Source organism: Grus americana, chromosome 1, assembly GCF_028858705.1.
Source record: "Grus americana isolate bGruAme1 chromosome 1, bGruAme1.mat, whole genome shotgun sequence".
Taxonomy (NCBI): Eukaryota; Metazoa; Chordata; class Aves; order Gruiformes; family Gruidae; genus Grus; species Grus americana.
Window position 1 is genome coordinate 31,357,878 of NC_072852.1, and position 14,362 is coordinate 31,372,239.

A 14,362-nucleotide genomic window follows, 5' to 3' on the forward strand; every position below is an offset into this window, starting at 1 on the left:
GCTTAAGTTCAGAATGGCCAAGGCAATAATGCCAAGTTTGAATTAGCTGAGTTAATCTTTCTGTGCTTCTAACTGATGTTCTGTGCAACAAGGCCCAATACAGAGTGGCAACACATTTCAGAATTTGTCAATACTGTCCAAAATATACAGAATAATATGTGAAAAACATATTTAAAAGATTTGATAGTAGAGCCAGTAGAATTTCTAAAAAGTTTTATTAATCCCATACCATATCTTGCATTTCTTCCTCCCAAGTTTTCGTCCTGCTAATATTGCAAACATTTCCAGCCACTAAAAAAATAAAGAATTGCTTTCTTCCATATCAGTTTCTGATGGAAGACTGTATCATCAATCCTTCTGCCTTGCATTTTCTTTTTGCATCTTTCTGACTGTTTTCTGTGAGAGGACTTTCTTTTTTTTTTTTTTTTTCCCCTAGAAGATTTTCAGAAAAAAGAAAGCTTTTTAAAAATAAAGCAATGCATTGATGGGTTAAAGGAAACATAAGACTGGCACAAACATTTTGAGATTTAGTAAAACTAGAGTTCACCTCTAACATGGATCCACTCTGGGAAAAAAAAAAAAAAAGATACAAAAATGATAAATAACTTGTTTGAACTTTTGCCTCATGGATAGAGGGAGGAGAGTGAGGAATGCATCCTCAGAGTGTGTAAAAAGTGTCTGTAAAGTTCAATTCATCCTTTTCCCCTCCCTTCTCGCCTCTTCTGCCAATCTCTCCCTTTTCTAGCAATATTCTGAGCAGCATATCATTTACTTGGAGAAAAAGGTGACAGGGACCTTCTGCGGGAAACTGTCACACAGGGTTGGGTTTGACAGGCTGGATGGGGCTCAGGCTGGTTTAGCTGCTGCCTGAGACTGAAGAATTCATTTTGGGTGGAATAACCAGAGCGGACCGTAGCGTGGGAAGAACTGAGAAGCAAGTGTGCAGACCAAACCCCAAGGCTGTTTGTACAGTTGGGGAAGAGAGGGAGAGCAGATTGGCCTTCACAGAGAAGGGGAACACTATCTAGAAAGCTTGTAAACTGCTTTGTGTGAAGGAAAAATCCTCTGTAAGTATAGATATTTTACTCATTCGTGCTGTTCACTGTTAGTGACACTTCTGGTTTATTTCATCTTCCCTTTTTAATTTTTGAAATAAATATATTTGTCATCATACAAGTGATCTTGCAGCTCAGAATCCTATAGAACTCATGGCAAAATCCAACGCGGGACACCGTTTTATTCTTGGTAAACTCCTCAAAGTTCTTTCATGCCTGCTCAAGTGATCAAAGTCTCTTAGAGCGATATCCTCAGTTATTGTGCAGTGTCCCTTCTGCTATCTGTGAAAGCACACAAGTAGAGGATAATGCAATTAGTGTGAAATGGAGCACAATGCTTGATGACCTGCTGACATAGAAGATCAGGTTTTGAAAAAGACTATCATGTGGAAACATACTCTCTATTAAATTTCCCATTGCTGCTCTTTGCCAAATCCTCATGAGCAGGTCATAACTCTATTATTACGAGGATTTCTGTCACTGTAGCCAATCTATGGTTAATTCAGCCTGACTTCATCTGCAGGGTGGACACCTGCAGTTAATTGTGGGCATTTTCCCCCAAATGCTATCAAAGCTAAAAGCAGAAGTTGTGAAGAAAAAAAGAATAACTTAGGTTGGTTTCTTTTCATTGTGAGAGTTTTTATGTGTCCAATTGTCTTTTTATTGTTCTTTTTATTTTAAGCATCTCTTGTAAATTTTGCAAATGGCATTTCATAACTGTTGGTTTAAAATATGTAACTTTCCCATTTTTTGTTTTGCTAATATTGGTTCTCATTTTTTTTCTGTACTGTATTATAACAAATACTAAGTTTTCAACTACATAAATAAGTTATCCTCAGCATCACTCTCTATTTCTGAAATGTTATTTTATTATAAAACTGTATACAAGTTTCAGTGAATTTAATGTTATACCGTCTGGAAATAATGTATTTCTTTGTGTGCTTACTGAGCACATAGAGATCGTTAGGAGTATGTCCTATGGACAGTTTTTTTAATAGCCATGAGTAGAGTTGCAAAATTGTTTCTTAGTTAAGCCTCTGTCTTTACCTTTTATTAGATGGAACATAATTGATTTTCATTTTCTATGTCATACATACAGAAAAAGTATTTATATTGCATGCAGCACTATTTTACAAAAATAGTTACAAATAATTCCAAAGTCAAGACTTCTGCTGGCCTCTGTAGAGATCTTTTAAATTGTTGGGGGGTTTTGTCTGTTTGTTTATTTTCCTCTGAATTTACATTGAAACAACTTCTATTCTTAAATGACTTTTACTAAAAAAGTGTGTTACAACTATTTTTAAAGTATACATCACGTTGTTATTGCTCTTCCCTTCACCTCACCATTAGTGCTTTACCTGCTTTCCTGTGTTATTTAAAAAAATCTGCTACAGATACTTATAAGGTAGATGAAACAATATTTTTAAGCAGTTTGTCTTTAATCATTTAATACTAAGATGGCTAGACTAAGCTAATGTCTGGATTCCTTTGTAGTCAACAAGGGGAAAGATTCTCCTCCAAAAGGTGATTCTTGCCAATTTAATTGTCTGTTACCTTCTGTGCACTGACTGTAACAGACTTAACTCATCCAGAAGGCTTAGTTTCTTGGCCGTAGTAGAGGTTAAATTTGAGACATTATCAAGCTACTCAGAAATGTCAAGAAAGAGATTTTTCTCAACAGGTTCTTGAAATAAAATTTAGAAAAAATTAAAAGGAATGTGCTTATGGAGTTCATGTGATTTCAAAGACAGACAAAAACTTCAGATTGTTCAGAATTACAATTTTGTTTCCTAAATATTGTGTTAATCCTATCTGAGATGCTAAACTTGGTCGCGGTAGAGACAATGTCAGAACGAGGCTTCTTAACTTCTAAATTTCTTTTCAAATAATTTTTTTGTTCCTAAGTCACTGTTATTTTTAACATCTAAATATGCATTTGGTACTTTTTTCAATAACTGTGGTGGTGTAATATAACCGGAAAAGTTTTCTGGAACCCCGTCAGAAACGAATAATGATTGAAAATTGCTGCACAATGCTTAGTGTGTAGTCACAATTAGCATCTTAGGACAGCAACTGATTATTTAATTTTGTATGCTTAGAAGAGTTGCCATTGAACGTAGGTCTAATCCCAGAATCAAAGAAGGTATACAAGTACATCTTGCAGCATTTAAGATTCTTTAAAAATAAGCATAATTTTAAGAATCATACTAATAGCTTATGTATAGATTAAATAGATTATTTCTATCTAGTATTCTATATGGCAACCTGAGAATGATTTCCAAGCATTTGATTACATTTTGCAGTTTTCTGTGCCTTTCCCTCTGTTGTCTGTTGCAACAGAAGTCAGTCATATTTTATTTCCATTACAGAGTAGAATATTTGGGCAGCTATAGTAAAGATGAAATATGGTTCCTATGCTACAGCATAATGGTAATGAAACAGTGAATATATTACTGTTGTTGACTTAAGCATAGAAGCCCAGATATTCTCATTCCTAGATGGTGCTAACTTCCTGTATATTTTATGGATAAATAGTTCTATGTATGCTTTCAAAGTCAAAGGTTAAGGTATAGAGTTTTTCAACCCTTGTGGAAAAGGTGAAGATAAGGTGAAATGCCCGGTTAAAACAGCAAGTAATTAATTGAGTCTCTCTGTTAACAGGAAGAAGGTCAAGTGCACATAACTATTGTGATTACACAGTCTGCATTACAAGCGGCTGAGTCGTTTAACCTCAAAGTGGTTAGATTGGAAGGCTGAGAACCAATTAAACGAGATTTTACTTCAAAATAGTAGCTATGCTTCTGAGTTACTGTAGTATTTTGAGTTTTTTCAGAGTGACTTGTCATATAGTTTTGCAATACCAATTAGTTTTATTGCAGTGAAACATTTTAATTAGTTTTCAATTTTCTTTTTTTTTTTTAATTTTATTTTTTATTTGCCTCACTTTAGCTAAATAGCTGAAATTCTTAAATGGTAATTTCTAATGGAGATGTATTGATTTTTTTCTTTCTGTCTTTTTCTTGTCTTGTATGTAATTCTGACAGTTTTTGAGATTCACAATTTTGATTGCTGGATCCAAAGTGTAGAAAGGCTTGTTTAATTTTGTCACATAGGAATTATATGTCTAGTTTACACTAGGGAGAGTCCATAATTATCCACTGACAAAGATCCAAATTATTTGCGATAAACTTTCCACATCTATGAAAAATGTTGAAAATCTGTTACTACTGATGTCTCATCTAACAATGAGGCTGCAACTATATACCATGCTGTAGATATACCAGGGGAAGCTCAGCTGTTTTGAAGGTATGCAGATTTTTATTCTTTTATCTCCAACTCCTTCTTTATCTTAGTGTAGGAGATCTCTGCTAAATAGCGTCTGGTACCAAGAGATACGTTATGGATGGGTATTTACCTTGAAAGCTAGGGGTTTTTTTTGTGAATGTATTATCCTTGAAGAGATACTTTCCTGCTCTGCTTGAAAACTTGCTTGATTTTTTTAAATCAGAAAGTAGAGAGGAGCTAAGAAATGGGGGGCCATGAGAAAAGGAGTGAAATCCAAGAATTGCAGAGCCTGAGAGAATTGTTTGCATGTCCTAATTTTTGCATGGCTATATGGCAAAGTGTATGACTCCTCTACTGAGGCTTTATGCAGGTCATATATTCAGATTGTTATTTTTGTTTAGAGATTGCTCAGACTTCCCCATGAAGTTTCAAGGAAGCATTGTTTTAGGTTATGTGCAAACAGTTTAAAATTTAATAAAAATAAAATACTACCTTTCCAACAGTGCATGCTTGCAATCTATAATTATTATAAAACACTACTTTGAGTAAAAACAAAATAGTTTTTTGGCAGTGAGTGATTTTGCTTTTTAACAGAGGTTTGACTAAGAAATGCTAATGTAATGTGGAGTTAAATTAAGAATTACAGGATGTTATTAGAAGTACAATTTCCCTCACATTTTTAATTATATCTTTGTACATATTTTCCACTGGAGCTGCTGAGCAAATCAAGCATCACTGGAACTTATGCCTAACCAGTTGGTGCAACTGCTGTCTTGAAGTACTTATTTTGTAAATTACGGATGAAAAATGGTGAATGTTCAAAATGGTTCACTAAACCAGTATTTATTAGGACTGGGGCCTGCTTCCTCAAATTTAGCTCAGAGGGAATCCAGGAGCAATTGCAGACTGTTTTCCATTGCTCTCACTATCTGCTAACATTGTCAAAATTACGTACGATTGCTGCATAATATTTCTGTTTGAAAAAATTCCTAATCTATTTCACTTTTAAAGTTATAACACTGTTTCAGGTCAAAAGTGGTTCAAACATTGCTTCTCTCCTTCTCTGGAGATATTCTAAACTTGCTTGGACACGATCCTGTGCAACCTGCTCTAGGTGATCCTGCTGTAGCAGGGGGGTTGGACTAGATGTTCCCCAGAGGTCCCTTCCAACCCCTGCCAATCTGTGATCCTGTGATTGCTACTGGCAGGCGAGCATGGACTCAAACAGTTTTTGTAGTGTGGAATACTATTTGGAAAATGCCTCTTTAGCAGTTGAAGAGGAAGAAAGACAAAGGAGAAAATGCAAATGACTTCAAGACTTGCAATAAAGTTCCAGTATTTAAAACAAAGAGAAGGGCCTTAGAAATGTCTTATCTGAGCAACATGATCACATGGTTTATTTCTCATTCTATCAGTAGAAGCTAAAATATGGTTAAGGTCAGTCAATTCTGAAACAGGTTTTGTCAGGCAAACCTGGTAAGTTTTATCAATAAAATTACAAAACAACTAGATAAATGTAACTTTGATAAAGGCCATAATATAGTATATTTGGTTTCTTCACGAATTCTCTTTACTACCACATAATATCCTGATCTAGAAACTTGTCTTTTGTGGAATTAATGTGGTCCACATTAGACAGGTTATAAACAGGCTTAATTTGACTGTGAAGATGTAGATATGGTTGGAGAGATATCTGTGAATGGTAATATTTCCAGCAGATTGCTTTGTGATCCAAAGCTAGGTACTGGTTTTGCCAATTGTCTTCACAATCATTGGCTAAGCTTGCAAACACTATAGAGATAGACAGGGCAGTAAATAATAACGTGGCCATGTCATTACAGTGTGACCTGAATCACATGGTTACTGTCCAAAAATGTACTTTACAGAATGTTAAATGCAAATAGTAATCAAAACTTTATTGTTTAACTGTTTTAGCAAGGAGTTTACTCAGAGAAGGGTTTAGATGTCACTTTTTATATCCTTTGGACATCAGCTCCTAGGACGAAAAGGATGAGCTTTTTGCCTGAATATACAAAATAAATGGAATATTAAGAAATAGGATAGAGATTTTGCATTGAGGCAGCATAATAAAACCAGGTTACTCAATTTATTATTAAGCAGAGTAATAATCCATGCTGAAGAGTACTGGGTTCTCATGTCTGTGTGCCAAGAAGAAAATAGAAATGTTGGAGGAAGTTTGAAGTACGATCACAAAAGTTTGTCCTGGAATTGGAAAACTAACTGTATGCTAAGAAGTTTAAGGAGTTCTAGCTGATGAATCCAAGAGAAATTTAAGAAGAACTTTTGTGCCTAAATCTTTCTGCATGAAGAAGAAATAAGATGTTGAGGGGTTTTCTGCCTTGGAGGAGAAAGCATGAAATTGAAATTGAAGTTGGATAAATTCAATTTTGAATGCAGATGCAATTTCCTAATAGCAAGGATAATTAAACTTTGGAGTAATTTCTTTGGATGTTAGACTCATTGTCACTCAGAATGTTTGAGACAAGATATTGTAACCTTCTCTGAGTGCTTTATAGTAGAATTAAGTACTATCCAAAAAGACAGAAAAGCAAAAAAAAAAAAAAAAAAAAAATCTGTGGGCTACTGCAGTTAATTATGGTGATCAGTACAGTCTCTTCTGGCATCAGAGCCTGCATCACAGAGAAAATATGTTGTTTTTTAAGGTATCCACATCATGATTCTTCATATATTTGAATAAGACTAAAGGCTGTACATAGTTAGAAGTGAAAAATAATTTATGCTGTAAGGCACCTCTGGTGATTATCTAGTCCTACCAACCACTTGAGGCAGGTTCAACTCTGAAGTAGGGTCAGGCTGCTCAGAGCCTTGTCCAGTCGAGCTCTGAGTACCTCTGTGATTCCCAGCCTCTTCGGGCAACCAGCACCACTGCTTAACCACATACAGTGTGAACATTTTTCTGGTATCCAGATGGAATTTCCCTTGCTGCAACTCAAGCTGCTTCCTTCCCTCCTTCTGCTGTGCACCTCTCTGAAAAATCCGAAATCCTAATAACTGGTTAGATAGATGACAATAGCAATTAACCCCTTTGTCTCATCTCTGATATGCACAAACCCAATTTCCTTAGCTGCTGTTGTTAAATTACTCTTCCGTTAGTATTAATTTGGTGGTCCATTACTTTTTCCAGTTGTCAATGTCTTTCTTGTACTGGTGGGTCCAAACTGAGCACAGATAGTGGACCTGGTTACTGGATACATTTAATGCAGCAATTCTGTATAATCGAAATTGACAACAGGAATGACAATAAATAATAAAATAACTGTGGTCTTTTTTTTCCCCTCCACTATTATATTGTATGTTATCTTCCACAATATGGAAATTGTCTCAGAACCTGTGATGTAATTAGTTAAATATTACGTTTATTACTAGGTTCGTTATCTGCATAAAGAAGTATGGAATTTAGATAAAAGTTAAGGACTGGGAAAAAAGTGAAACAAATGGATTAAAAATGTTTTGTTTTAGAAAATATGGGTGTATATTAAGTAAATTTGCATTCTTATACAACATTTAGAGTTGGCTATGTTGGGTCTGTTCTATCACAGCTATAGTACTGGGAGGGATGAGAGAATGGTTAGTGCTACATAGTTCCTACTGTCCAGAGTTTGAGCATCAACCACTATGCTGGCAACAGGGAGCTCCTTCATCATAGACCAAGGGCACAAAACTTTTCCTGAGGGTCAACATCTTCATCTAGTGCATGATGCAGCCATGTAAAACTCTCTGTTTATCTTATTAAGCAAGACCAGAAAATAAGAATGAGATAGCTCCACTGCCTCTCTCTTTCCTCTTTCTCCAAGCATGTTTTAAAAGTAAAGCCAGCAAAACTGTACTTTGAGGTTCCTAATTCTGTAGGTATATTAATGCCATTTATTCTGGGCTCCATCTATATTTTACTTACTTCTCTGACTGTTTTCTGGATCCCCAAAAGGCTCAAGAAGGAGATATACAAATAATTTTTCATCCTGCAGCAATTCTGGAAATTCCCAGAAGTGTAAACTATGCTGGAATTTTTGATCAGACAGGAATTAGTTTTGGGAAATGAAGAGGTCACTGAGTGAATAGCTTTGGATCACAGTGTTAGACTAAGATCTCAAAAGCTCCCCTTTAGCCTGTTTTAGGGAGTTAAATCCTTCTCAGTATCTGGAAATAACAACATAAATAAAAGCAGAAATAATATTTGTCAAGAAGATGGCTTTCATTATTTCAGTCTCTTCATGCTGTAACAACACAGTGTTCATTGTTTCCATTGCCTACATGTAAATGACAATCAAATCATATAAATCTCCATCTGAAGTAAACTGAGAATAATCTGAAGGCAAACTTCCAGCTGCTGCGTAAACATCTTGCTTCCATCTCACAAAAAGTAAAGCTATGTGCTAACACTAATATACATATATATGCATATACATACACACATATAAACAGTGTAAAGTTCAGGCACTTTTCACTGCAACTTTTTAATGAATACTTGTTTTTTCTTCTGTTCTAGAAAAAGCTCAGTTAGTATTAAAATTCCAATAATTTTCAAAAGTGAGCACAAAACCCATGCAGGTTGACTAGGATAATGGATGGATAACATTAAGAGTATGTAGATCATCAAAGTATCTAATTCAAGCTATCTGTTTGAAACATATTAGCTGCTTTTTCATTATGAATCCACAGTATAAGATCTTATTGTCTTTTTCTAATGCATGGACCCATAAAATCTGAGTGCTCATTCAAGGAGGAAAAAAAAAATAAAAAATGTTGTTGCATTTATTTAGTTGGACTTTAATGTTATTTATGTCTAATTTCTTTCTTCTTTTTGTGATAACTATTATGCTAATATCTGCTGAAAAATATAATTGCTTTTGGTGTGTCTGCTGTGTGTCTGAGCATCAAACAATGTATTTGATCATTGTCCAGGATTGGTAGGTTACTTTTTTTTATTTATTACAGAGACTGCATGCTCAGCAGGGAATGATATCACATAGCATACATGTTAATATATCCCTTTGGAGAGAAGAAATGAATCAACTGTCTTCCTTCACTTATCTTGCTGGGATCTTCGGATATAGCCTAAAAATCACTCTTTCTCTACAAAAGCCTGTGGAAACCAGTTTCAAGCTCTTAAGCATGATTTGCTGTGGGGACTCTTCAGAAGAATAGTTAGACAACTCAAAGAATGGAAGAAGGGTCAAATAACACATACAAAACCTAGGAATGTTATGAAAATTTCATGATTGATCAAATGTTAATTAGCTTATAGAGCAGTTATTTAAAATTGTGCTAAGCAGTATCTATTAGAGTAAATAAATAATCCAAATTATGGAGAGGGAAAAGTTTAGGAGCAATATTGTGACTGAAGCACTCAGTTGCTCAATCAGGGAAGGAGAAAGGCTTCAGAGAATTGTCAGCATTTTTATCTGACAATTGCTTGCTAAACAGTGAATTTTCTTGCTGGCTGTATCATTCCTCCTGTCTTTCCTGGTAAACATGTTTTGTAGTACTACAATCCCATACTGTTCAATACAGGGTTGAACATAGAAGAATGGATGCTTGTATAAATTTATATGTGTGTATATAAATATGTGTGTGTTTGTATATATGTATGGTTTTTGTAAAGCATATAATTAAAAATAAAAACATAAATAAATGTTTCATTTTTCTTGGAGAAGTGATATTGAGGTAGTAACTAGGAAAGGTTGCCAGTACTTTCCTGAAATAGAACAAAGTGTCATAAAGATTCAACTATTATTCTATCCCTCCTCAAGAAACTACCTCTTCTTATAAGCTTGTCAATCATTGGTTTATTTCAGACTGTGGTTTGGAGGATACATCACTGGTAAACCCAGATGAAGCTATCTGACCAGTCTTCATCTTAATCAATACTTTCTCTCCATGATGACATGCAGTGTCTTCAGCTCTCCTTTTTTTTGTAAAAAGGGAAATTGAACTCTTCACAGCTCTCCTGCTAAAGCATACCTTTTGACTTTAGAACTAAATGTGTGTGTAGGGAGAGGGGGCGTTCCTATGTATTCTACATTTTTTTTCAGCAGTATCAATTGGACAGATAAAAGGAGACCTGCCCCAGAAAGGAGGTTAGAATATTATATCTTGAAGTACTTGCTGTGGGTGAATAAGGAGTTTGAATCTGTCCTCACCACTGGCGTGATCTACATTCACCTCTACTTACCCTTTCTCTCTTAGTTCCTTTTGAAACAAATGACCAAACATGAGAGGCTTTAATCCAAAGTTAATGATGTCCGGATGACATGGGCATTTGTTTTTCTTTCTTACTGCGGTGGAATTGCTTATTAGTTTTTAATGAAAACTGGGTGTGGATGAGGACTATACAGCTGAAAGTCAATGCAGAGTAAGACAAACATATAGGTTGAGGAGAAGGAGCTAGGATTATCACCAGAAGCTAACTGTGGGAGGTTGCTTACGCTGAGTTGCTAAGACTGCATCTGGAAAAAAAACAAACAAATACATACCAAATGTCTAATTTTCCCTTGGTAAATTGTTTATCTTAAAACTATGAATCTCGATTTTGATGTCACAATTCATGTCTTTGTGCATGAGGCTGGGATTTCTGCATTGCACTGTACATAAGCTTAAAGTTTGTAACAAATTAGAAGTTGTTGCTAAGGCGGAGTGAAATATCCCATCAAACGGTATTTCAAACAGAGAAGATGTTCTTCTTTTGTTCTATTATTTACAGCCAGCCATCAGGTGATGTGTAGGTGAAGTTTAAAGAGTTGTTTTGACAGATAAAAAAAAAAAATATTTATCAGTCTTGGATGCTACACAGACCATTGCTTTCTTTTTGTATTATACAGTGGTTATTCTCCTGAGGTGCTTGAACAAAGAATACTGCTTCTAAAGAGAAATTGGTAACGAGTTATCCTCAAACTTGATGGCTTGAGGGACACACTGCTAGACTTACTTGTTTTCCACTTTTCTTCATGGAAAAAGGAAAAGTGACTATGAGTGGAGCAGAATTCAATCTGAATTTAAGAAGTGGATTTATTTTCCAGAGTTTTTCCTAGTGCATTCCTGATGTGCTGCTAACTTCTGCTGGTGCACTGATACCTGTAATGTGCTTGAGATTTTCATAGTCAATCTGATTGTTTCTACTTGCACTGCTGTCCCTAATTCATACATAATTAAAAATGGTTATAAGTAGATGCGGATGTATTTTTACTAAGGAAAATGTAAGCTTAACTTTTTGAGAGGCTGATTTAGAAAATGGTCAGGAACTGCTCTGTGAAACACCAGATATAGATCTGGCTGGTAAATGTATGGCTGGTTGTTATTAATTCATGTTAATGATGTTTATATCTTCTGAATGCCATCTTTGGGAGACAAAATGCATTCATTGTGTAAGAAATCTCATCTTTTCCCACACAATTTCACTTAAAAGTAACAAGCTTGACTATGACCTTTCATATAAGAAGAATGAAAAACCACAGGGTAATTTAGGAGAGGTGCAAACAGGTAAATCAACAATTTCTTTTGTTTTTCTCTTTCCTTCCGTTTTGAACAAATCCCATTTTCAAAGGTTATTGTTTGTTGCCTCACTCTGATATCAGTGAGAGAAAAGTACTAAACAATTACTGGTTACAATGGTTTTGTTTTTTTTTTCTCCTTCATTGTTTAATTTGTTCTATACCTGCTGTGAAATTTCAAAGACAGAAATTGCCTATATCTGCATGGTTTTGTGATTTCCATAGTCAATGAAAACCCAGTGCTACACTAAACACCTTTCAGGAAGGCATCGATATCCATCACTTCACAACTAGTCTTTTACCTCCTGTTCAATCACTGTGGCTCTTGAACGAAACATTCTGATCGCTTCTTGAAAATCCTTGTTGTAAAAGTGTCTTATCGGCCAGTTTGAGACTGCTGCCCCCTCTCTTACCACTCCTTTGCCATTTTCATGAATTATAATCAGAACATTAGTATAAAGTTTATTTTTAAACTATTCTGGCTTCAAATGTTAAAAATATTCCTGATTTATAATAACTATTTACAAGGAATTCCTTGAAGTCTTTCTGTTAAATTATGTGCTTTGGTTAAATATGTCATTACTGTCAGAAAAGTAACCACTCTTAGAACAAATACTCCTATCTCAGATTTAGAGTGATGTTTTGTCAAGGTCATTACAATTTTTTTGCACAAGGAAGGCAAATTAAGGGAGAGGTCAGTAATTACATTACAATATATACATACTAACCAAGTGAAAATGCTTACATGGGGAATTTCAAAGAACTTTTGAAAGTAAGGTGTTAAACCAGAACAGAAATTTGAAAGAGTAAACTTAAAATTTGTTTTCATTTGGGCTTTGACAAATGCACATTTCATCACATACATTACGTATTATTATTTCCATTCCTTAAATTTTACATGAAAATATTACAATCTGAGCCTAAATGAATTCAAAATGAAATCAATTAACAGTAATTTTTGCAAATATTTGTAATTTACAATAGCTTGTAATAATAAAGGTGTGTTGTTTTTTCTTAGATTGTGCTCTGATTGAGAAAGAGAGGTGGTCAATGCTCGAATGACTGTGCATTGAAGCCTGCTAGGGAGCAGCATCAGAAAGTGCTGTGGATACTCCAGATATTTGAATCATATGAGCATCTAAAACTTGATTAATTTCTCCCAAGACTGACACGTAAAATATTATTATGTGTGTATTTTCATCCTGATAAAGAACGTGAAAGACAAGACTGAACTGGAATATACAACTATTCGGTTAAAATTACTGCTAAATAAAATATTGCTGTAAATGATATCACGATTTGAAAATTCCAGTGATGACTAGGGAATCAAAGTGTGGTCCTTATTCACGTTCACTGCTCTGCACTGCTTTGTGAAAATAGGGTTTTCAGGCTTGGTAAACTGTAAAGTGAAACTATTTGATACTTTAAAATTTGAAATTATGCTTCTTGAATTTTGTTTCATTACATTGAAATATAAATACATTTAAAATATATTGACACACACAAAGAAAACCAAGCCACTTTTAAAATGTTTGGAATACTTTTTTTGGCTTTATATTAAAAAAATTGAGTAAACCTGAAGCTGTTTTTCTTTTTAACTTTTGGAACTGAAAGGAACTGCAAATGTCTTCAGTCATGCAGCAGTGTGGGCAAGTTTTTCATCCAGATTCATCTCAGCTTTGCTTTTTAAGGAAACGTAATCTTAGTGTGCTACCACTTGACCAGAGATGAGCTCGAAGGTACTGGTCCATAGTGAGGATTGCATGGCCCGTGTTTTTAGGCATGAAAGCTGTAATATAAAGCTCTTGCAATTGCATGTCTAGCAGGCTGTGCTTGGAGTGTAATATACAGAACCCAAGCATCAGCAGAAAATCAAAACCATTTGTTCCATCGCTGACTTTCCTATGTACAAGCAACAAATAAAAATAGTTTTTAAATAACATGAAAACACTTTACTAAGTTTGCATAGTTAGATAATTAGAAGTGAAGAATGAAAAAAAAAAAAAAAGAGGTAAAGTATATAGAAAAGAAAGAAATTTTATGGTGCACATATGCCTACATTAACCTGTCAAAACTATGGTAGAATAACACTTCTAATAGTCCTATCTATTAATATGTATCTAGGAAGTTGGAGTATTCAGGCTGGGCATGCAAGTTCAGCTTTGCTTTCTCATAGTACTATGTAATGCATGATCAGAATTCACTCAATAAAACATGCTTATAGAAAATAACTTGAAGTGAAAACACGGTATTGCATTAAGAAGCTTTGGATAAAGCTGAAACTTTCAGAAAATTTTACAACTTTTTTTAAACTTCCACAATAGCCTAGGCAATGTTTACTTAAATTAGTGATAGATATTAATATAACATAGGGAGGTTTTTTTTTTTTTTTTTCTCAAAGTGAGTGAATGACATGAATGATTAAACGCAATATCATGTTAAAGTTCGATGGGGAATTCAGGTTTTAATACATTAATCTATTTGCAAAGGTAC

The 14,362-nt window shown here is 34.7% G+C and overlaps 1 protein-coding gene across 3 annotated transcripts in view; it reads left to right on the forward strand.

The window, feature by feature from the left end:
- The window catches only part of IMMP2L (inner mitochondrial membrane peptidase subunit 2), a 481,785-nt gene that overhangs the window by 300,115 nt on the left and 167,308 nt on the right, over window positions 1–14,362 (forward strand). The window lies entirely within an intron of this gene.